This window comes from Cotesia typhae, unplaced genomic scaffold, assembly GCF_013202065.1.
Source record: "Cotesia typhae breed Kobodo isofemale line unplaced genomic scaffold, CoteBio_Ctyphae contig_11, whole genome shotgun sequence".
In the NCBI taxonomy this organism is placed as follows: domain Eukaryota; kingdom Metazoa; phylum Arthropoda; class Insecta; order Hymenoptera; family Braconidae; genus Cotesia; species Cotesia typhae.
The window spans coordinates 4302321-4327266 of record NW_027423711.1 but is presented as its reverse complement, the minus strand read 5'-3'; the positions used below and the strand labels follow the sequence as shown (position 1 = coordinate 4327266).

At 31.4% G+C, this 24946-nt stretch overlaps 1 long non-coding RNA gene across 1 annotated transcript in view; it reads right to left on the bottom strand.

The window, feature by feature from the left end:
• LOC141538018 (uncharacterized) overlaps positions 1-22197 on the bottom strand; it is a 160215-nt gene extending 138018 nt beyond the window's left edge. The window contains exon 1 of the long non-coding RNA XR_012480992.1: positions 21391-22197. This is a non-coding gene — a long non-coding RNA (uncharacterized LOC141538018). The remainder of the gene's footprint in view (positions 1-21390) is intronic.
• Between the last annotated feature and the right edge of the window lie 2749 nt (positions 22198-24946).

Below are 24946 nucleotides of genomic sequence, written 5' to 3'. Positions count from 1 at the left end.
GACGAATTTAATTAGGAGCGTTTTATTCGTCGAAAAAAAAAAAAAGAAAAAAAGCTAAAAGTATTGTAAATAAAGTAACAAAAACGGGACAGTAGACACGAAATGGTACTATTTAAATGAATTTAATCCACGAGTAGTCCGGGTACACAGTAGTATAATAAAACCGAATTTTCAATGGGCAGAGAACTGTGATGTTGAATGCTCTGTTGTTGGTAACACATATCCCGCCCAACTTGGTATCTCTCAGCCCCTCATCCTCATCCTGGTATCCAACACAGCCCAGCAGCTTCTACTTCTCTGGATAGAGCCCCGGCATCATCCTCGCGTGCATCATCTGGCTTGCTTTTGCTCTACTCTGTAGCGGAGTTTGTACCGGTTAGCTGTAGATTCATCCACTACACCTACCCCAATACATCCTCGTGCTCTTGATTCCCCCCTTCTCTACCCAGAAACTGCGGTGGCGTGGATCCTCATGCCTCTATAATAGTTGTCTTCCTCTTGCGTACTCTACACTCTGCAGAAGTACTCAGCTTCTGCTCCAGGAAGAGGAACAGGAGCACGAATTATAAGGCGAGAGAAAGAGAGAAGAGTCAGCAGCTGACTCTGTTACATAGAACGAGGAACGAGCAACGAACCGAGCTCGATGAGAACGTTTACCGACTACCACGTCGGACTACGCATGCATGACACATAAATTATAGGATCCTCTAACATAACCTCGGGACTTCCGAACCCAACCGAGCTATTTTACATCCCCCGGGAACGCTCCCGAGTCGTCTATTATCATTTGCGCATGAAAATCTACTGAATTTTATTTATTCCCCTTTTTCCGAGGAGTTACACTAGTCTTGTACTTTATCTTCCTGTTTACCTTTTTTATTTCTTTGTCGGTGTTCGGGTTTTGTTTCTACGGTTGATTAAATTTTTTCCCTCTATAATGCTTCTTCGGTCTCTTCACGGCTATATTCAACATAAATATTCTCAATGCCCGCTTTTATTAATTTAAATTCTGCGTCAGTTTGTGTCACCAGTTGTTAACGGTTAGTTGCAAGTGAATTGTCGGGTTTTTAAGAGTAAAGATTGATTTGTTTTTTATTTTAATCAAATAATTATTTTTGTAAAAAAATTTTTGAAAACGGACAAGAAATAAATTATTTAAAAGAGGCAAAAAATAATTTTTATCTTTAAACTTAATGTCTCAATCTCAACTCTCTTGAAAGGAAAAGATTTAGCGATCATGCGCCACCTGTCAGAATTTTTAAAAAATATTTTTGGAAAAAAATTCAAAAAGAGCTGAAAATATTTTTAAAGTCAATGAAATTATGTTCAAAGAAAAATTACTCATAAAAGTATGTTAATGTAACTAAAAGCCGCCAGCAGAAAAAAAAATAATTTAAATGATCAAAGAAACGCTGTAACAGATAAGTAATTTCCATAAAAATGGTAAGTAAAAAAAAAAAAGTATCTATCCTTTTAACATTACATAATATGACTAAACAAAAAAGTTATAAAAGCTTCATTAAATATTTTTCAAAAGTTCTATCCAAAGTTCAAATTTGCTAAAGTTTAAATTTAATAAACTTCAAATTAACTAGAGCCAGTTCTAATATTCAAATTTCCAAGTTCATTCAGGCAAAGTTCATTAAGTCAACCATCAACTTTTCAGCAGCCCCACTAGACATAAAAGAAAAATCTATTCTAATAAAAAATCAAACATCAATCAAAACAACAGTAAAATAACTTAAAATAGGAAAATTTTAGTACCCGACCTACCCGAATGTTAAATTTCACGAGTCGGCTTACACTGTACACAGTGCAGAGGGCTTTTTCTGAGCCAGTCTGGCTTTTATGGTCATAAAAATGGGCTTACGGAAAAAGTAACGGTTCGAAGGATTCTGAGCCTCTTAGGTATGCATAAAAAATTCTTATGGTTCCGATACTCTTGACCTAGCTAAGCCACAATACAGAAAGGTGGAGCAGTAATAATAATACTAACTGGGGGAATTACCTTAGGCTGGCAATTAAAACCGGGAATTGACCGAGAGCCATAAATCCGGTCGGCGAAAGCTCATCAAAGTTAGCATTTGAATGACAAACACTTTGTGTAACTGCTATTAAAACTAGGGATATTAATTTCCTTGATATTTAATGCAGTGTAAATTTATTTTTTATTTTTTATGTGAAGCACTAAAAATACTTGGAGCATTTTATTTTATTAGAGTTATTCGAGAATAATTAACGAATTAATGAATCCATATACTTTATTTGTTAAATTTGTTATTTTGTTAGTAAAGTTATAAAATTACATTGGAAAACAAATGGGAAATTGAGAATGAGAATGGGGGAAAATATATACAAATTAAAATTGAAAATGAACTGGAAGTGACGGTGGATAGTGGATAGGGACCGGGTTAACGCCCGGGGGGTGGAGACACCAGGGCGGGCCGCGGTGATGGTGATTGTGGAGAGTCGAGTATTTGATTATATTTATTACCAATGAAATAGCGTAACTTTATTAATTAAATACAAATCAATTACATCGGGAAAAGTTAAAAGTTTATTTTTTGTTTCAATTAAACGAACTAACAATTGACAATAAAGTTCATTTAATTATCCTGGTAAATTAGTTTCTTTTTTTTTTTTTTTATTTTGTAAAGCTCAGCTCATCTCACCTTTTTAATTTTGTGAATGCCGTTCAGCATCACCGGGAATATAACCAAGTATTTTTTCGATTAAATTACTAAAGTTCAAATTGAAGATCATACTTTAAATTTTTTATTTAATAAGAGCTTAAAGTGTTTACTTTTTTTTTTTTGTTATTTTATTTCGAGCACGCCTGCCTAATTTGTTGAGAATATTTGAAATTAAAAGTATTAAATAGCGAATTTTATTGTCCTAAAAGTGATTCAAAATTAATTGAAAATTTTCTTCTGCTATTAAATTTTTTTGTGATGTAATTTTTGACGAGTCATAAAATATTACGACTTTTACCTGTAACTATTTTATTGACCGAGAAAAAAAAAATTTATTGGAATCGTAATAAAAAATTTTATTTTTCCCACGGGATTATTAATTGAAAAGTTCGAAAAGTTCATTCGACTTTTGGTTATAAAAAGTTTTTAAATCATAAAATCTACTTTAGTAATTACCATTAAAAAATAAAAACAACAAATACAAAATTTTTAAAGATGATACTTGAAAAAAAAAAAAAAATAATTCAAAACTGCTATAACTTTTCAGAGCTTAGAACAGTAAAAAATGTAAAACTCGCGTCAATCAATCCGTCGAATTTTTTTCTTCTTGAACAAATACCCAATATTTCGCTAAAACTTTATCTCCCTATCTTGATTTTTTTTATCGGTTCAAAGAAAAAAAAACAAACTTTTCCATCGGGATGAAAAAAAGTTAAAAAAAATTTATGTTTTCAACACAATGAATTTTGCATAAAAGTCCAATCTTTTTTCGTATTCCTGCAGGACTTAAAAACTAACTAAAATTGAAAAAAAAAATAAATAAATAAATAAAATAAAATAAAAATAAATCCACGGGGATTTCAGCGCAACGATAATGGAAACCTGCGTAAAATTAGATAAAAAAATTCTGAAAATATTCCACTGGCAATACAGCAAGTAACAGTAACAAAATATGTTGTAGGTTGTATGTTGAGCTGTACCTAAACCGGAGAGACATAGACGTTGTCGGTGACTCTCTCGCGTAGCAGAGATCGTAAAAAAGTGATATATGTGTCTCAACACGTGACATTTCGACATTTTGTGACGTGAGAAGAAGCGAAAATTGCGGTTGCCAGTATGTATGTTTATACGTAACCGCGACGACAAGTGAAATAGAAGTCCTCATACTCATGCTCAGTATTCATATTTACTTCTACATACATATAAAATAAAGAAGACTACACACGTAAACCCGAAGGCCTTCTTCACCTTTCTTTCACTTCGAGAGTATTAACTACAGCTATTTACGTATTCTATTCATTTTCGTTTTCACCTTAGAATTCAAAACAGCCTTTTCTTGTCTACTGCGATACGAGCTGCCCGGGCAGCTCGCGCTCAATGTTCACGGTAAACTCTGCTGGAATAATATTTCTCATCAGCATCAGTGTCTCTTGCAAGACTTTACTTTGCTCCTCGGGCTAAAAATCCTACATTACATTACTGTTATGTTTATATTAGTCGTGTACCAAGATAGAGAAATGGAGAGCAACTACGCACGGGATTATCAACAACAATTATTATTTGAAGAAGTCTTTTCACTGGAATAGAAATAACCAGAAGGCAACCTTTTTAAATTTAAACTAAAACCTTCTTCTTGGGTTCTTATAACCCACCAGGTTTTGTTTTTACTTTTAAACAGCGAAACGCCCTGGTAATCTCTTGGCGCCCTCAAAATCTGGGTAAAGTCTGCGGCAACTAATCTAGGATTTAAGTATAAGCTCAGTTTCTCCATAAGCCCAAGGATTACTGACGAAAAAAATGTTAACCAAAAATAGAGGAGAAAAAAAAATAACTTGATTTTTTAGTAATGCAAATACTCGAAGGATTCTAATTAAATCAAGTCGAAGGAAAAGGAATCTTTCAGCAGGTTGAAGGAGAAGTTGATGACCTGTTGATCAGAGTTAGGGTTGAAAAAATGTTTTTTTTACAAGAGTTGTTAATTTGAGGATTAAAAATTTTGGAGGAAAATTATAAAGTTGATAATCTTTCCCAAGTTAATCCATTTGAGAGCCTCAATCGGGCTTTTATAGTTTGCCTGACACCTCTGGTAAGCTCGTCAATAAATTTAATCAACTACTAACTCAATTTCAGCCAAATATAACGCGTTCAGCCTGATTTAGTTTTAATTTGAAAATTAACCATATCAAAAAATTTTTTTCACAACTGTAATCATTTAATTACAGTTATCTGTTGATAAAATTAAAAAACAACCGATAGGATAATAAAAGCGTTTGTGGAAAGAGCTTAAATTGAAATTGGGTAGGTAACCACGAGAAGGATTTATTTTAAAAAAGCGACAATAAAACAGCAAGTGCAAGCATTTGAATTTCGCAGGCTTAAATTAAACAAGAGTGTTTGTCGTAATAATGCAAACAGACGATTAATTACAGGAGATTGTATTTAAACAATAAATGTAATGAAAAAAGGTAGAGAAGAATGAAGGGCTGTAGATTCAGAATTATCGATAAAGTAATGAAAAGAGTGTATGGAAGATTAATTTTCCCATTGTGTGATTAAATTGATTTTGGATTAACTAACAAATGCTTGAATACATCAATCCGTCTGTTGGTCGACGAACTCGCTCCACTCAGCGAACTCGTACGCCGGTTGGGTCTCTTTGTTGATCAATAATATTTGCTGTGGAATGACAATTCTGATGATATTCGGGTCAGGATTATATTTAGAGCCGGTCGTTTCCATAACACACGTGGAGGTCACTAGATTCCCGATGTATATGACCAGAGGATAAGAGCTTTGCAATATATACACGCGTACTCGTAGTCGTAAGACTTGCGCCACCGGACTTTAATGCGAATACCGAACGTGCCCGGATGGTACAGGTAAATAGTTATAGCCTCGGTAAATATATGTTCTCCATATCTATATCTACGTCTATACATGTATGCATGTACCTACCAGACGTTAAATTCAGGCGCTGTGAAATAATATTTTCTCCGTCCTGTCCTGTCCTATCCTGTCCTGTCCGTACCTACACCGGAGACCGGCGAATTTCTTATTTGCTCTTTCACACATATGTATTCTTGTCATATACAAGTTTTATCGCGGAGACGAGTCTTTGCTTGCGTAAGCGAATATTGGTCAAGGCAATTGGGTTAGTAAGCAGATCTCGCTTGCTATTTTATTCACATAAATACATTTATACGTTTATATACTTATTATACTTATGGATACCTTTGGCTTTTTGTTTTATTCATTTTTTTTTTTTTTTTTTATTTCAGGGGAGGGCTAAGATACTTTAAGAAATTGCTCGAAATTTATTGCGTATTTACTTTTTTAGTGCTGTTTTATTATTTATCTTGTGAAATTCAATGAATATAAAAGGGTAATAAAAATTTTTTTTTAATAAAACTTTAAAGATTATATTTAAAATATTTTTTTAAAAATTAGGTAAATATTTATAAGTAGGGTCAATCATTTTAACGAAATTTCTATTTAATTTTTTTGTTATATTTTTTTAAATACATAAAAAAAATAAACAATTAAAAAAAAAAAGTTTATAAATTTTTTAGAAAATTGTGATATTAAATGTTTTTTTTTTTTTTTTTTTCAAATATTTTATTTTTTTAGGGACTTAAAAAAAAATTTATCAAAAAGATAAAATATAAATTTTATTAAAAAATATGAGCCAAAATTTTTTCCAACTTTTGAAGGCAAAAAAGCTATCAAAAAAATTTGAAAATGTCAATTATTGTTAATATTTTGATTTCTGATTAAAAAAAAATCAGGTGAGTATAAAATTGAACAACTAACAATTTCAATTTTTTTTTTTATGAAATTAAAATTTTTTTATTTCATTACAAACTTTTTTCACTTCCTATAAAAGAAATTTTCAACTTAAAAAGTAGTTTGCTTGTATAAAAAAAATATGAAATTAAAAAAACAATTTTGGGATGATTAATTCAAAAAATATCGATTGAAAAAAGTATGTCAACTTTAGTAGCCGAGTTGGTGAATGTGTAATTTTTTATATTATTCTTTTTGGAGTTTTCAACTTTTATGATTGAATGGATGATGAAGTGATGTGATGGAAAATGGAAAAACCAAAATGAGAAAGGTGACTGTTGAGGACTGGAGCACGCCAACCTATCAGGCTATCAATGTGAAGGCGAGTAAGATAGAACGTTAAAATAGAAATAGATATATATGGGTAGAGGATATGAGGTAGGAGGGGAGGGATGAAAAAATGTATATAGAAGTGAAAAAGGACGGAACATTAAATGCGTCGAACCGTATACCGATCGATTGATCCTGTGCTATCCAGTAACAACTTCTACTACTGGTACTGGTAGGAACCAAGAGGAGGACGACGTTATCGAAACGCGAATTTCGCAAAGTGCTACTCGTTTACTGTAGAGCTATTTCTACTGTCGATCGAATAGAGGCAAGTTCTTTCCAAAGGATTCCTCTACTCTTGCCAGTGTCTCTCTCGCTCACTCACTTATTTAACTTATTTATTTTCCTCAGCTCCTGTCCTGGTTTTCCCAGCGAGAGATACGAGTAGAGATCGAAACATACACCGTCCCTTGCTATTTCTATATCCACCAAGCTTTATCCCGGGCACAGCCACTTCTCTCTGTAGTGTGTCCTGTTCAATTTTATATCTTATTACAGATGAAAAAGACAAGCTTATTTTGAGGTTTATATTTTTTATTTTTTAGCTAAAACCTCTCGGAGCTAAGTGAGACGTTTGTGGGTTCTGATAAAATTACAAATAAATATTTCACATAAATTTATTTTATATTTATGAAACATCTTCTTCTTCATCCTCTTACTTTCATTTTAAATGAAAATTCCCTACGCTAACAAATTAAGAGATCAAAAAGTTTGAGTTAAAGTACTTTGAATTTTCTGGCTTTGACGGAAATCTTTTTTCTACAGAAGAAAAATTCTTTCTTTACGTCATTTTAATTTTTAAACGCCAATTAAAATTTTTCTTCATTAAAAAAAGGGGCAATTAATTTTTTTAAATTAAAAAAAAATTTTTTTAGAATTTATTTCGAGTTGAAGAATTCATAAAAATTTTCAGATAAATTTTCCGATAACAATTAAACACAAAAAAAAAAAAAAGGGAGTTTAAAACCTTGTTCGGTAAAAGGGAAAAAAAATTAAGTGAACTCATTGACTTTCCCATTCCATAAAGTGAAGCTTTACATAGAAAACACACGAATGTAAAGCATCGGATTTTATCGGTAGCTTGTGGCCATAAAATCGATGCTGGCCTGGTATGACGTGGATTCAAAAATCCGCGAATTTTTATGTCCTACTAAATTTAGCTTGCTCTGACGAATGGTTTCAGCCGGCAAAAAGAAAGCAAATACCGGTGAAATAAAAAGGTTTAATAAAAGAAAAAAGAAAATAAATAAAAATAAAAATAAAAATAAAAATAATAGAAAAGATGGGGGCAGAAAAAAATCGTCGGAGCATAACCGAATGAAAAAGAATATAAAAATTGATATCAAATATCAAAAAGATGCTTTAATCTTGCTGAGGTGGCTTATTGTCTATCGCTATGAAAACTGCTGATACTTTTCACCTCAAATATTATCACTCACCCGATATGCGTCCATAAACCCATAGCGTATGGTAATTTTTTATCTTTGTCTCTAGTGGAAAACTGCTGCCTTTGCTGTGCTTTTCTACCGCGGCCAGGTCTCTCTATTCTACCTGCTCTACTACTAGACCCAACTTTGTAACGCGCTTCCAGCTCTGTGCTTCTTTGTGTGTGTGTCAGTGTATACAATATACTGACTAATACACACCGCTTCTCTTCTATTATATATAATATCGACGTGCACGTATATACACACTGAAACCATCATGACGATAAACGGTTGGTCATACGGAAACTAGTGCACCAGAACCGAATGCCCATAACGGTTAAATTTTACAATATCGATCCACAACTCGGATACCACCCACACTCAATTATCAACTTGGTATGAGTTATGCGCCAAAACAAAAGGAACTACCCTAACTCATCTATTTAACGATTTCATTTCATTAGGACACCTTGTACCCAACCTATTCCATTCAACAATATTAAACGTTTTATCTCCATTTTTTTTTTTTTTTTTTTATTTCTTCCATTAGAAATACTTTTTTGTTTTCTCGGCTCTAGACTTTGATATTGGTTGGCGAACATTCGATGGGTATTAAGTTCAAATGAAAGGTTTGTTTGTGTCAAATGAGTCAAAAAAATTATTGAGACTGTTAAAATAAATTTCTAAATCAGTTTTATTGAAAATATTGACTTAAAATAAATTTTTAAGACTTGAAAAAAATTTTTTTCGTAAAAATTATTTTTTAATTGAAAAATTTGAAATGACTCTTCTGCTATATTAAATAATAAAATCAAAAATATTTGACAAGTTTTAAAGTAAGGATTAAAACATTTTTAACGAGCGTTTCATTCCCCGAGTAATAACAGTAAAAAAAAGCGATAAAATAAATAAAAATGAACTGAGATTATTAAAAACACTGATCAACAGTCCAACAAAAAAAGAAATAAAAATAAAAGAGCAGAACTAGAGTCGCGATAAAAGCATTTCCTTACGGCAGACTGGCACTTGCGCCCCAAACAGACATTAAAAGTGCCGGGAGTGACGAGAGTAAAATAAAAAAGTTATAACGAGATAGTGAGCTAGAAAATCGCATAACCGAAGTAAAATGTCGCGGGTCGAGGTTGATAAAGCCGTTATCGTCTCGCGCGTTATTCAAATTCAAAGCGTCGCGACTCCACTAAATCTCCGGTTTCCCGACGCCACGTCGGGCGCCGCCACCGCCACCAAGAATTATTAACGCGGGACCTTTTTGGTTGCAACCCGACCCGGTGTCAGCTTCTCCCTTGCTCCCTTTCTTCTATAACCATCCTACTAGCGTCCCACCATTTCCACCCACAATCACCCTTTTAATCACATCCTTTAAAACACCTTAAATGGAACCAACCCTTTCAACAGCTAAACCACGGCTCTCTTCCTCCTACCACTGTCTTACAACTTGCAACTCCAATAAATATTAATACGACTCAAGATTTGATTCACGATCCTTTCTTGAAAAAAAATCTTCAAAAAAAAATAATAATAATAACTAGCAACCTTGCAGTCTCTATGTGACTGCCGTGGCTTGTGAAATATAAATAAACAAAATTATTTTTTTTATTAAATAATGGCTTTTGTTAAACTATATTTTCTTAAATATCGACGTTTTTAAAGATATAAGCTCATCCTGATGTTACGCTCATCAAGAGCTTTCATTTGAGTACCCACATGAATTTTCATATATTTTTTATATATACATATATATAAATATATAAAATATATGAAAAATTGATGTGGGTACTCAAATGAAAGCTCTCGATGAGTGTTACATCGGGATGAGCTTATGTCTTTAAAAATATCAATAGTTTACAAGATACAAGGCAATATTTTTAATTATGTTTAATCATCCTGAGCACAAAATTTCTCTTAATAATATAAATAATAATAAACTTTTAATTTTAAATAAAGACTTAAAAATTTATTATTATTATTTATTAATTAAAATTTTGAAATTGATAATAATAATGATATTAATTATAACAAAAGTAAAAAAAAAAAGCAAATCTTTGGATTGTTATGCCATTGGATGACATAAGAAGACAGTGACCTGACTGACTGGGGTTAAGTATCACCTATGGAATTCTGAAGATTAATCTGCAGCATCTCTAGGTATACATGCATTAAATAAATACATAACAACGGGAACAACAACATCAACAATATAGTATAATACAGTCTAGTATAGCTAAAACGTAGCTGGAGCCGGACAACTAAACACAGAAACACTTGCTCATGACTCTCTTCTTGTTCCCATTGTATCTGTGTATCGTTCCGAGACTACTTGGGACAAGAGCTACTTCAAGACTTGGCTACAGTTGCTTTATAGTACAGCGGGTATCTTAGATATACATTCGCTATCATATATATATATATATATATATATATATATATATATATATATATATATATATATATATATATATATATATATATATATAGTGTACCAGCCTGTGAGCTCAAGCTCTGCTTCAACTAGAAGCTGGAATTGGGGTTGGGGTTGAGGGTGAGAGGTGAATGAAAGAGATACCGACTGACACAAGCTTGAACTAAAGCAGTATATCACCACCGATGCGGATGTTAAATTCAACACTATCGTAAGTGGTTGGTCAGCACTTGCTACTGCTCAGCTATGCTGTTGTGTTTTATGTGTCTTGGCAGTAGTTTTTTCAATACACTTTACTGTCTGGAGGCCTGACAACTCCCGGTTTGTCAATAAAAAAAATTTACTGAAACGCCGACACTGCAGGGTTGATGTACTCACTGAATTTCATGCTGCATGACCTTTTTTTTCCTTCGGAAATTTATTACGACTGAATCTATCTAACTTACATTGTTGTAATAAATTAATATTCTAGACTGCTAAAAAAAAAAAAAAATATTATTTCCATTCATCATTATTTATTTTACCTGCCATATTAAAAAAAAAAAAAATAAATAAATATCAATTTACTAGATACATAGAAATGTTTTTCTATATTCAAGCTACGAGCTCATAAAAAATGTCTAAATAAAATTTTTACACTTTTTTTTTATTCAATAATAAAAATAAATGTTTATTACGCTGAAAGATATATTTATTAATATTTAATAAAGCTTCTTAAATATTAATAATTTTTTCTATCAGTGTATTAATAAAAATTTCAAATATCAAATTTTTGACACTAAATTGAACTAAAAATTAAAGGTAACCCTCAATGAAAATTAATTAAAGAATTTCCTGAGCTTGTTTAGGAGCCGAGGCCAGCCTGGTGAATTTAGAGGGAAGTTAAAAGTGAAGCCGAACATCCATTTAAACCTTGAAATTCATCTAAACCAATTCTGAGCACGGAATCAAGTCTCTGCGGAGCCATTTAACCGAGGAGTACCGAAAAAAGTTTAATTTAATAATCCGGGAGCTTTTTAATTTACGTAATTCAATAGAATGTAAAAAAAAAAAATAAATAAAATAAAATAATATTTTTTACTATTATGTTATATTTAATAAAATAAAAATTTGATTAAAAACAATAATTCACATATTTTATTATCGAAAAAAAATTTCTCCTTATTGCGTGGCTGGCAATAAAAAACTAATGTCCTTTATTTTGTACCCGGACATATACAGTAGTCTCAAATAAATGTTCCCTAGAGACCGCCAAGTGTGGAACTAAACTGCGCTAAGCGTAAAAACAATGATCGCGAGCTAAACGTGGTTGTTGCATTGGATGTACCAGTAAAAACTCCGGAATGAAATGCCGAAACAAAAGTAAATAATAAACTAAAAAATAAAATAAATGTATATTTTTCCGAGATATTTTTTTCCGCATTACTGCTTTTTCCACGGTTGGATCTCCTCGTTTTGATATTTATTTTATTTTACTCTATTCTGTGTATATTTTTTGTTGCTTCGACGCACGAGCGATACTAACGAGACGCTAATCGCTGAACTCGACTGCAGTAAATCTTCACTTGGTTTACACATTTTACTATCCCGTATATTACTTACTAGTGAGCGTTACTTGCAACTTGTTCGTCTTGTTTATTTTATTACATCTCCACCTGATCTGGCTGCACTGGCTCTGCTCCGAACCGAATAAAAGTATACACACGTACATATATATATCGGGGAGTATTAGTATTGCAGGTATAAATATACGGTAAAGTCGACTAGTTTACCTCCGGCTGTTATTTTTGTAAAGACGGGTATCGAACGTCTACACACATCTACAGAATAAAGATATATATCCCAGAAAATCCTGTACTTCCATTTAATTGAAAAGTATATATAATCCCCTCGTACTCAGCCTGCCCTGCCTTTCTTTTAAATAATAATAACAATAACAATACCTTGGGGGTGTAATTGAAACCGAAGGAGTAAAAATATAACGAGTAAGAAAATACAAACTGCTTTTAAGTAATAAGTAATTATTTGCTGTCAATATTTAATAGCGCCAAGAAAGTTCAATATAATTTATCATTTTTTATTTTATTCTCATAATTTATTTTTCAATTAATTTTATGTAATTTCTTTATTTTTAAAAAAGTTTCAATTTAGTCGATTTTATTTAAATAATTTTTATTGCAATAAAATTTTTTTTATTTATTTAAAAAGCAACATGTCTTTTAAAAATGTCAAAAGTGTTGAAACTAGATAGAGACAATTTTAAAGTAAATTTTTAAAATTTTAATAAAATTCAATATTAGAAATTTTGTTTTATAAAAATTTTTAATTCTAAACAATTAAAAATTTTTTCATTAAATTCCTACACTTCAAAGTTGAGTTTTTTTTATTTAATTGCAGGTATAATTTTAAAAATTTTAAATCAATAAAAAAATGCATAGCTCAATTTTTGTGAAGTTTTTATGGTTTTTTTAAATTTATTTTGTGGTTTGAAAAATTAAAAAAAAAATTATTTTTATCTTTATATATCATGTCGAATGTAGCCAAATAGCAATTTGATCATTTAAAAATAATAAACAACCCTTAAGCTAAATCGCTAAATAATTAAATCACTCGTTGTCCCTATTAGCCTGAAGATTGGTATGATAACCGGAGAATTTAACGAATTGAAGCTATAATTCAATGGGGTTAGTAATAGCAACATAGCGTAATAGTTACCGTAGCCCATTGAGCCAATCAGGTGAATGGCGTTCAACGTCCTTGCCATTCCACATCTAACTCTATTTTCCTCATTTGTACGGTTTATGAATTCAATTCCAATCTATATAATAGGTACAGGGTGGCAACTACCCAGGTTTAGTTCCCCACATCGCATCCAGATCCAAACCACCTAAAGTGCCTTCTACATGCAAGATTACAAGATTACCCGATTATGGGATTACCAGAATCCGCGATAAAATCATTAATGTACACACGCTCGTGTTTGTATTGATGCTTAACACTTTTCTTCACTTTTCACCACACAATCTACAGGAATTATGATGATAATCATGATGATAATAATAATAAAGAGAATCTGGAGCAGATATTACAGGCAGTTAACGTCAGAAGCCAAATTTGGGCAGAGCGAAATGTTCAGCTGTTGCGGATGTTTAATGCTATCCCTGTAACTACAACCTCTGTACATCGAATCCACGGTGATGTTATTGCTCATGAAGGTACAAGCGTGTCTATAATTTCCGCTCAATCATTAATAGCTCAGCTCATCCTTGCTCTAGAAGCTCACTATAACTATAACATCTATCCTATTCTATCCAACAACCCTTCTACGGCCTCATCCTACCACTCTACGTAACAGTACTCGTCCTTGTGTGCGCTCTGCCCAACAGGAGTTTGGTTATGTGAGAACCGACACAGCTGTACCTCTACAGCGAGCCTCTATCTCCGGCATCACACTGATTCCTACCATACCTTTCAACACCAACAGAAGACATCCAAGAGCATAGCAAGATTGCACCTAAAACAAATCTCGACTAGTCTGAAGTTTCCAGGCGTCAAGTTTCGCATATCAATTAACGGTTTAACTAAAGGAATTTCTGAAATTAATACCGGTGGAAATTTCTATATTTTATCTTCGTCTTCATTCTCAATATTATTATAATTTTTTTTTTAATTATTGTTATTATTTATGTCTTTTTTTACCAAGTTTTTACAACAGTTTTGCGTCGAGTTATCAAATATCAATTTTTTAAAATCCCGGTGGGGAAATTGATGCAGGAAAGTTTTGGTCAAAAGTTTTGATGAGATTTTACTTAAATAATTAATCATCATTATCATTATGGTTTCAGGATATACAAATTAAATTGTACGTACATTGTTCATCAATTAATAATATAATCATTATGAGAGTATATAGAGGGTATAATTTATTTTTGTCATAATTAATATCTCGACTAGTGATTTGCGGGTTTTTCGATGTAATTATCAAAGTATATATTATTGCTATGTGGTTGTATGTAGTTAAATTATGCCCTTTATAATTAATTATTGCAAAAGCGAATTTGAAATACAGCCGAATATTATTTATAAAATGTAATTTTATTTTATTCATTTGATGATAATTTATGTCCCGTGTTATGTTACGTTTTGAAACTAATCGACTTATTAGAAGATATGATCAAATTAAATGAAAGTTTCGGATAAAAGCCGTCGTTAAACCAGACGAAGTAACAGAAAGAAAAAACCTTTGCTGAGAACAAGTTAAGCATGGAAATAAAAGCTTATTTTCTCAACTTTTATGTCCTTTTTACGAAGTAAGAGCAACGCTGGTTTTATTCTAAAGTTATTTTTAACAGAATCCATAAAAAGCTTTTATATATATAAATATATATATATATATATATATATATATATATATATATATATATATATATATATATATATATTTTCCTATTTTTAAACTTTAAATCGTCATTTCAAGAGTAATTGTTCGATTTGATTTATGTCATAAAATTTGACTACGCTTTTGATATTATAGAGCTATACGACAAAAAATGTAATCAACGGTAATTGATTCTGATGATTGCGATGCATGTTTTTCGAGGTATGAATAAATTTGAACACGAAATGCAGCAAAAATAAAATAATCGATACTAAAAGACTAAATATATTCATTTCAATATTTGATCAGTACATATTTGCCGTTTAAATTATTGCCTCTTTATCTTCAATATGAATAAATCATAGTCTCTATATTTGCGGATGGTAATATCTAAAAATCGTGAAAAAATAATATAAATAAAAATAAAGAATACTTTATACTCTGAACTAAAAAGTCTAAGGTCGCAAGTTCGAGCCGCAATAAATGAATTTTTTTTTTATTTAAAGTAAATAATACAATAAGTTTATTGTTTGTGGTTGTATTTATCAATATATCGGTAATCGTTGGAGAAATTTATCCGTAATTGAAATAAAAGTTTAAAATTAAAAAAAAAAAAAAAAACACAGCAAAGAATATTATAGAGTGCAGTACTTGCAGGCATTTTGATATTAATATGCCTTTAGAAATACCAACACGAACACGGTATTATACAGATAAACTCCATTAAACTAGATTGAAAGCCCGTGATTGATTTATATGGAAAATGCCAGGCAAATAAAGCCTCTCGCTCAACAGTCAACAATATAATTCTTCTATTCATTGGAATAAACACAATGAAAGAAATATAAAAGATATTTATTGCCAGTAACAGCTAAAAATTATTATTTAAATGAAAAATATTAGCGCTCTATTTGATAATAGAGCCAGAGATGGTGACAGAGACTGTGACCGGGGGTGAAAAAAAGGGGATGAATAGTATAGTAAATTAATAACACCGTTATAAAGCATGAATTTAATTTCGTCAATAAGAACAAAGTATGCGGAAAAAAATTTAAACAAAGAGAATTGTAATGAAAAATAGAATGCGTAGCAGTTTTATGTGTTAAATTTTATCATGGTACGAGCTGAACGTCAAAAGGGTACGTGCGCGAAATTGCTGTTATATACATCCACAGGCATATATTCTTTCATATATTTTATTTTATTTTATACGGGATGAAATAGAAGAAGTGAGATGCTTATTACACATTCGCAATGTTTTCCTTCCTTGTAAAGGTTACGGTGCACGGTAAAGTTAACGAGAACTAGTAGAGTTTGTAATTGCTATTTCGACGAGTACGCCAATATATAAAGTAAAACGAACCGAGAGAAAGACAGAGACAGATATACTGAATTTCTGAGACAAAGGGGGATGAAGAGAAACCTGAATAAGTGCGATTATATGTCAAAGGGTGGCTAAAACTATTACTAAGAGAAGGAAAGACGATATTGTGAGAAACACAGAGAGAGAACGAATCATTCTGATTCATGATTTGATTTCCTATGTCATCGGCTTTACACATAAAAGGCATTTGATGTAATATGGCAATGTCGCGGTTATACATACTCTATGCTCTACTTTCTCCCATTCAGTTGTATGTTGTATGTTGAGTATTATATGGATAGAAGCCGAAGTTGAGTGCTATATATATATATATATATAGATGGGTACTCAATTTCATCATTACTTTACCGAAATATAATTCCAATACATGATTTAGTTATTAACGTTCGCGGTCTTCCATCAATCACTTAGTAGACTGCATCATGCCACGATAGACAGATTTAATTGGATTTACTATTGCTTCTGTTAATTATTTTTTTTCAATTACTTTTTATCAGAAGAGTGTAGCTTGAATTTTTATCACCTGCAGGAGCAGAGATTTTTTTTTTTTTTTTTAACTAAGATTCAATTTTTAATTGTAACTATTTTCAAGTTTTTGAGCTATAACACATGTGGAAAAATTAATTAATTAGATACACTCGTTAATTATAGTTTGAAAAAAAATTTAAAAAAAAAAAAATCAAAGCCAATACCCGATATGCGAAAGCACAACTGAGTGCAGTTCGATGATTGAAGTCACGTAGATCAAAAGTTTTGCTGACATACTCGAAGACGATTATCCCTTGCTACTTAAACTCGATACTTTATCTATATACTATATACTACAATATACTAAAGTTTAGTACGATGTGGTGAGGTGTTCTCTTATTGCGGCTTTCAAGTTATCGCTGTCGAAACGTTATTTCACCGAGTTGGATTATAAAGATTAGATGAACTGCGTGATTTGACTCTACAATCAAGAGGTCAAAACTATCGCCGTCAAAATTAAGGAATCATGAAAACTTTTTTTGATAAAGATTATTGCTTTGGAAAATATTTCTAAAAAATTTATAAATTTGTTAAAATTGTGATAATCAACTTTTTTTTAATTGTTCATTTTTCAAAAAAAAAAAATGTATCAATAAAATCAAATATAAATTTCGTTCAAAAAAATAAAAATTAAAATCATTGACCCCACTTGTAAATATTTACCAAAAATTTTTCTGGTTGATTTAAAATAATTAATTCTGAGACCAACGAAAAAAATAGCGTAAAAATTAAAGATTAGAGAGAGAAAAAAATTTTTCTTTTAAATACAAAGAATAAAAAAGTCATTAGAATTTTAATTAAAAAAAACAATTCTCGGTATAATAACAAGATGATTCATCGTTTTGTATAAAATGCGCCTCAAGGAATAGAGGCCGATAACAGTCAGCTGATTCCATTCCCTGGTATACGTGTAGTGACACAGCCAGACAACTCTTTCTCGTGCGGAGGATACATATGTACACGCGAGGTTGTAGATCGACATAAATAGAAGTGGAGGCAGAACGGGACTAGGACTGAAGTCGGCATGAACCAAAGGGTAAGTAGAAAGGGTTGAAGTAATGACAAAGATAGAGGTAGAGATAGAGAAGCTCAGTACAGATAGGTGTACTTACATAAACTGAGCCGTATGTACTGTATAGGATGTAATGTAACGTAGGCAGCCGCAACTCACACAGAAATTCCGGGGCATGTAGGTAGAGTAAGTTGGTTGCGTGATTGTCGAACGGACTTTAAATCCTCCGGGGATTAACCGGGCTATATACCGAGAGTCCCAAGAGCCGCACGTAACGATAAAACCAAGAGCCGAGTCTACTTGTTATTTACGAGCTAAACCACCGGCACACTCACTACATTCTATATTCTACATTCTACATTCTACCTTCTACACTCCAACAGTACCAGCACCCCGTTCTGGCCGTACCAGAACCACCAGCTACTTCTATCAAGCTACTACATTACTACCCTCCACTACCCTCTAGGTTACGGGCACACTTTAACGTTCAGTTTGAGTCGAGCTCAACATTCACCCTCATCCTCGTTCAGGATACTACAGATAGTCTATCTAAAATCTATACTTTTAACTATTCTATACATCACCTACAATATTTATACGGATTAATTCTCTTATTTTTACAAGGATATACTCAATGGCTTTGCTTTTGATATTTTAATTATTCTGCTCAAAGCCCGTCGATAAAGTTTAAGTTCAACCTGGAATTTTTTAATCTATATTTTTGGGTTTTAATTAAATTTGTTTAGTTGTTTTTGAGGGATATATCCTTTAATTGGAGCTGAATAATCCATGGGAGATTTGTTTTTGCGAGCTTGGTTAATATTAAAAGAGAGGGGAGATAGAAGAGATTAGAGGTGACTGTTTATTTTTTATTAGGTGTCTTTGAAAAATTTTAATGTCGGTAAAAACGGCTTTAGAAATTTATTTTATGGCTGCTTTATTATTTACGCGGTCAAAGTCAAGGATTATTTAAGAGATAATAATTTAGGATTCTAAAAAGTCGATGAGGTGTATAAAATTTCTCTGATTTTTTAATAAAAATAAAAATTAATTTTTGAATAAAAAAAAATTGATTTAATTTTTTAAATAATAAAAAATTAATATTTTATCATTGTTTTAAATGTAAAAAATTTTATTTCAATTTTTAACTTGAAATATTTTAAACTAATTTTTTTTCAAACTTTAAAAAATTCAAGTAAAAAATTTTTACCGCAAAGAACTAAAAAAAAAAAAAAAAAGCTGATGGTCAGCGTATATACACCTAAGCTGAATTTAGTTTATGATACTAGATTGTACAGCAGTATCATATAAGAGAACAATGTGACTAATTGAGAAACGGTTCCGTCCTCGTAGAATCCAATTCCCATCTGAACTGAGTACACCCGTACCATGTACACGGACCGCACACTTCTCTGGACTAAATGTCATCTATGCAGCAGTTACAGCTCTTGGACTATTACTATGTCGCACCCACGTATAGACCAGTGTATTTATTTTTCCCAATACTAATACTAAATACTGAGGTAATACAAGTAAAGCCAGCATAGTACAGTCTGTAGAGCACAAGTGTGAACTACAATCACAACCTTGCATTGGCAATACGCGACAATTTTTCTCTCTTGTTCGGAATCCTTTTTTTATCTTTATTCGCGCGATCGCTCACACAACAAACATCGTAACAATCGCACACAACTATTACAAAAGCGACTAAAAATCCATCCATACACACGTACATAGATGTACAAAGTATTCGTATAAATAATAAAATAAAAAATTTTAAAATAGAAAAAAATAAAATGTTGTTTAAATTACGAGTGAGCAAACTCAACTCGAAACACTAGACTATATACATTGGTGAAGCTAAAACTACAAGAAAATAAAAAGTCCGCTCGTTATACTAAGCGAATGTATTATTTCTCTCTTTGTTTCGTTCGGTTCTCGGGTAATAAAAAAATTATCGAACAAAATAAATAAATAAACAACTGAATAAAAATATCGGGTTAACGGTCAGCTGATTTCTGGGTAGCTCCAAATTAAAACCACCAACACGAATACGCTTTTTTTTTTTTTTTAAGAAAACTTGATTGGAAATTTGCGTTTCAGATTATTCTTTATTTACAGTTAGCTGCACTTGATATAACTTAAAATCCAGCGGAGGATTAACTCGTTAGAAGGTATTTAAACTGTAATGTTTTGATAATTAATAAAAATACGCTTACTTTTTCAGGAGCGATCGTTGATTTAATTAGACGGATTCCTGATTAATGCTCTCGGATTATATTTCACGATCTTTATACCTTCAGTGTTTGAATTATAATATAATACGGTACGATTTTTTTTTTCACTTGGAACAAAGGGCACTGACATTGCTAATTAATAAAAGAGTCAAAGAGTTTAAATACATTCCTCACAATCACAAAGATAGTTATAAATAATTCTCAGTGATTTATTTTTTCTATGTTTATTTTTAATTAGCATTTAAAAATTGCCATTATAAATTATAACGGAAAATATATTCAAGAGATATTCAAATGGAAATCCATTACCGGGGTGAATTTTTTAAAATTTATGTTTTTATGAAATTCAATATTGTATATAGTGATTTTAAAATAAAGAAATTTTTTACTGTAAATATGTCGGAGTGATATATTTTAAATAAAATAATTATTTACTAACAACAAAGTTTTGAAAGCTATCATAATTATTAACTACCCAAAAAGATCTTATTACTTTTTATGTAAATAATTTACAAACATTTAACACTGCATTAGTCAAAACAAAAAGTCATGAATATTTAATAATCTTACTATATATAAGATATTAAAAACGACAACAACGACAAAACCAGTTCTTATCAGTGTCGTTAAGACTTAAGTTATAATGCAAAGAATTAGTAATATAAAAAAAAAAATTTTTTGCATACTTTAAAGTTTTGTCAAATAAAAATAATTGAAAAAAAAAATAGCAAACGTTTGATAATTTTTTTTTTTAAATAAAATTGTCAAATAATTACAATAAAAAATTATTACATTAAAGTTAGCAATCAGTAAATCATTTAAAAAATTTATTTGTTAAAGAAAAATTAAAAAATTGTCAAGTGACAGCTAACTTTAATGTCATCAAATATTTGCTCAATTAATTTTCATTAAAAAACTTTGAATATTAAAAATAAAATTAAAAAATAGGATTTTAAGAATTTGAAATTTTATAATAATTTTTTTTTAGAAAAAAATTAGAATTTAAAAATATTTTTCTCATGAATAAAAATAATCAAGCGTTTGATATTTTATTTTAAATTCCGCAATGAATAAAAATCCATAAGTACATGCATAAATAACTCCAAAAGGTGACTCACCTAAGTCGTCGGTCCAGTTTCAAACGTCGGCTGGTGTTTTCCCGCGTAATTGTAAACTTATAAAAATACAATTACTGTTGACAATGACAATCCTAACAGCAGGTACAAATTACTACGTGAACTAACCACTGTCAATAAATCAATGGTCGAATAAACGCACAAACATAACACTGAATAAATAAATCTAGCAGCTGAGCGGAGTAATTCTACTCAGCAGCATTGGAATTTAAAATGGCAGCTGCCTCGATGCACAAACGCACTGTTTTCCGTAAAATAATTATAAATATCAACGTAATAATTATTAATATTGTAACTCAAAAAATAATCAATAAAAATATAAATCATTTTATAGATAGAGACAGATACCGGGCACTTGACTTGACACTCAGCGAGTACGAGGGATAGAACCATTTACTGTTATTGTCCGTGAGGTCCTTGGCACCGGATCACGTGGTGACACTTGATACTGATACATAAACACCGCACTCTTTTAAACTTGACAACTACTACATCAACGATAATAAATATATTGCCGAGAGTTAATGAGCTGCTTCAGTTAGAGTTTCAGTGATTGGTCGAATCACTCGGAGAATGAAGATTGTCCTTCACCAGACACTCGCAATGTCATTAGATGTTTACGGCTGCAATGTACACGAGAATTAATAATAGCACTGGTAATAATAACGATCAAGAGTGTCGTTGCTACTGAGTGAGTGTCTGTGAGTGTGTGTGTGTGATGGAAATAGTGTCGCTGCGGCAGCCGGAGCGCGAACTCTGAGCCAGAATGTGTTTACAACACAACTACGACGCTTTGCGCGAGCGATATCTCTGCTGGTGGTCGTTCGACATGCGCACTGGCTTCTGCGCAGCGCGCCAATGCGCGGTAAACTTCTGCGCAGTTTCTCGATGCGCAGAGCGCCACTGCGCACCAACCGGCTCGAAGAAGAAGCTCATGCCACAACGGCAATCAAAATGGCTGCTGGTAAGTGCGCAGTTTGTACTGCAAGCCGGTAAATAAGGAATACAGGGGAAATATTATTAATTTCGCTTTTATCTTGTTATAGGAAGTCGAGCCGGCTGGTTGTGATTGTAACCTCAAATAATAACGTTGCAATTACGTTTACTTGACGCTACTTAGAATGATTTTCTTTGTAATTCAAGAAGATTTGACATGCTAGTTAGATAAGATGCGACGAGAAATAAATTCAATTGAGGTAATGAGGTAATTATTGTATTAATTGTTGGTTTTTTTTTTTTTTTTATATTGAAGTTTTCAGACACTTGACAATATTTTTATTTTTCTTCAATAATAAACTTGGTCTAGAAAATTATTTATAAAAAATTATAATTATTATTTTTTGAAGTTTATTAAGGCAGAATTTTTTAAATAAATTTTTTTTTTATAATTTATTTGTCAGAAAATATTTAAAAATCATCAGATGTCATTCAATTGCAATATCGTTGTTATTTTTTATATTTTTCACAGAATATAAGGTTAATTATTATTAATATTTAAAAAATTAATGAAAATTAAATTAGCCGACATCTAAAAATTTTTAGAATTTTTTTTTTTATTGAAAAATTATTTGACGTCAGCTAACTTAATTTTTATTTTTTTTATCAACAATTTCTAAGAATAATAAATTTATTTTTTAAAAAATAGTTTTTTAGAGTTCATAAATTACTGAATTACAAAAGAATTAAAAAAATTAAAATAATTGATCTGTTGCAGGTTCATTCGGCTTTATTATGAAGAACAAAAATTGATTAAATAATAATAAATTAATACAGCAGCAACCAACTTATTTTAAGACATCGAAAAATCCCAGAAATTTGTAACAAAAAAGGTAAAATCATTAAATTTATTATTTTATTATTAAAAAAAAAATAAAATAAACTGACAAATATTCGTGACCATCTGTAACTCAAGGTACCAAACACCCTTGCTTCAAAATATCCCTCCAACACCGATCACTGTAAAGTTACCCAGTCTGATTCCTCCCTTGTAGATGGCTATGTGAGATTTAAATTTAGCCAAATAGCTTCTTTTACCATTCAAACTTTAATAATTAAAATTAAATTAAAGCGCATTAAATATTTTATTTGTGCTGTTGATTTGGTCATATTTTTTTTTTTTTTCTAAGCATGCATATTTTTATAATAATAATTCTAGTAGTTCTGCTACTTAGACTCCTACTATTTCAAGGTGTTTGTTATTTTATAAGCCTTCCAAAAACACCACCGGCAACAAAATAAGTATCCAGCACAATACAGTAACATTGTTGTTCCATTAAAAGACTAAACTAATCATCGAATTTCACGATGGATTTCGTTGGTGGCTCCAACGAAACTGCGTAAGCAAAACAACGCGCATATGTTATTTTTTATTTTCACTAAGCTTACGTCATGCTCATTTTTTCGGGCTCTAAACGATCGCTTCATCTAGCTTCTAAAACAAACATCCAATTAATTAATTCATCATTGTTTTTTTATAAAAATATTTTTGAATATTTTTGCTCCTACTTTACAGACAATTCCATTGATATTTAAAAAAAAAAAAATACAAAAATAAAACTCTATTTTATTTATTTATATTTCGCAAGTCACGGCAGTCACATAGTGACTGTAAGGTTGATAGTTAATACTAATTTACTTATTATTTTTACCACAGTTGCCAGTTAAATTTATAATTAACTGAATCGTGGTATCAAAACATCAAAAGCAGCGTGATTTCGGAGTTATCAAGAAGCTTATCATCAATAGCAATAATAGACATCGTGCTGTGCGTCCGGTCACCACTTACAATCTTTCTTCAACATCCCTCCATCCACCATCTACAATATATGAAGGTATATATATTAATATAATAACATGAGATATATAATAACATAAATAAGAGGTAGAAAGACTGGCCGATGGTCATTTGACTCCTCCCCGTGGGGGTGTAAGGAGTCCTCAGAGGGGGTGTACGGACAAAATGTCTCCTTCGATCCCCGGGGAAGATATCAGACACGCCACCACATACACAGCTTGGATTTTAATGCGGTGATGCCCACGTGGCGACACGCCACAATATACCGGTCTGATTGTCTCGGTGTAGTACCTTGAGACATTTTTTCTATGTAGAATTTTTTTTAATGTGGAAAAAAGGTATTTAGACACGACACAGCTCCGAGGTCTGAGGTTCGAGTAGGTAAAGGGAGTCGAGTCTTCTCATCAACGAGGTCGTTCGTTATATTTACGTGATCCAGATAAACAACACGAAATATTATATTGTAAAAAATAAAAGGACTAGACGTCATTCTAATTTTTATAAGATTCAACAAAACACACCATTATATTGATCCAATTAAATCATTTTTTATATTCGCTGTTGCTATTGTTGGTGTTGCTCTTTATTATTATGCTGATGTGATGTTATTAAGACGACGGTGAGTCAAGAATGACCACGACAATATTTTTTTTCTTACATTTTACCGAGGATAAAGCGTCTCTTTGCGTGCTCGGTCAGTCTTCTTGATAATCTTACCCATTCTGTCGTTGTAACTCATATAAG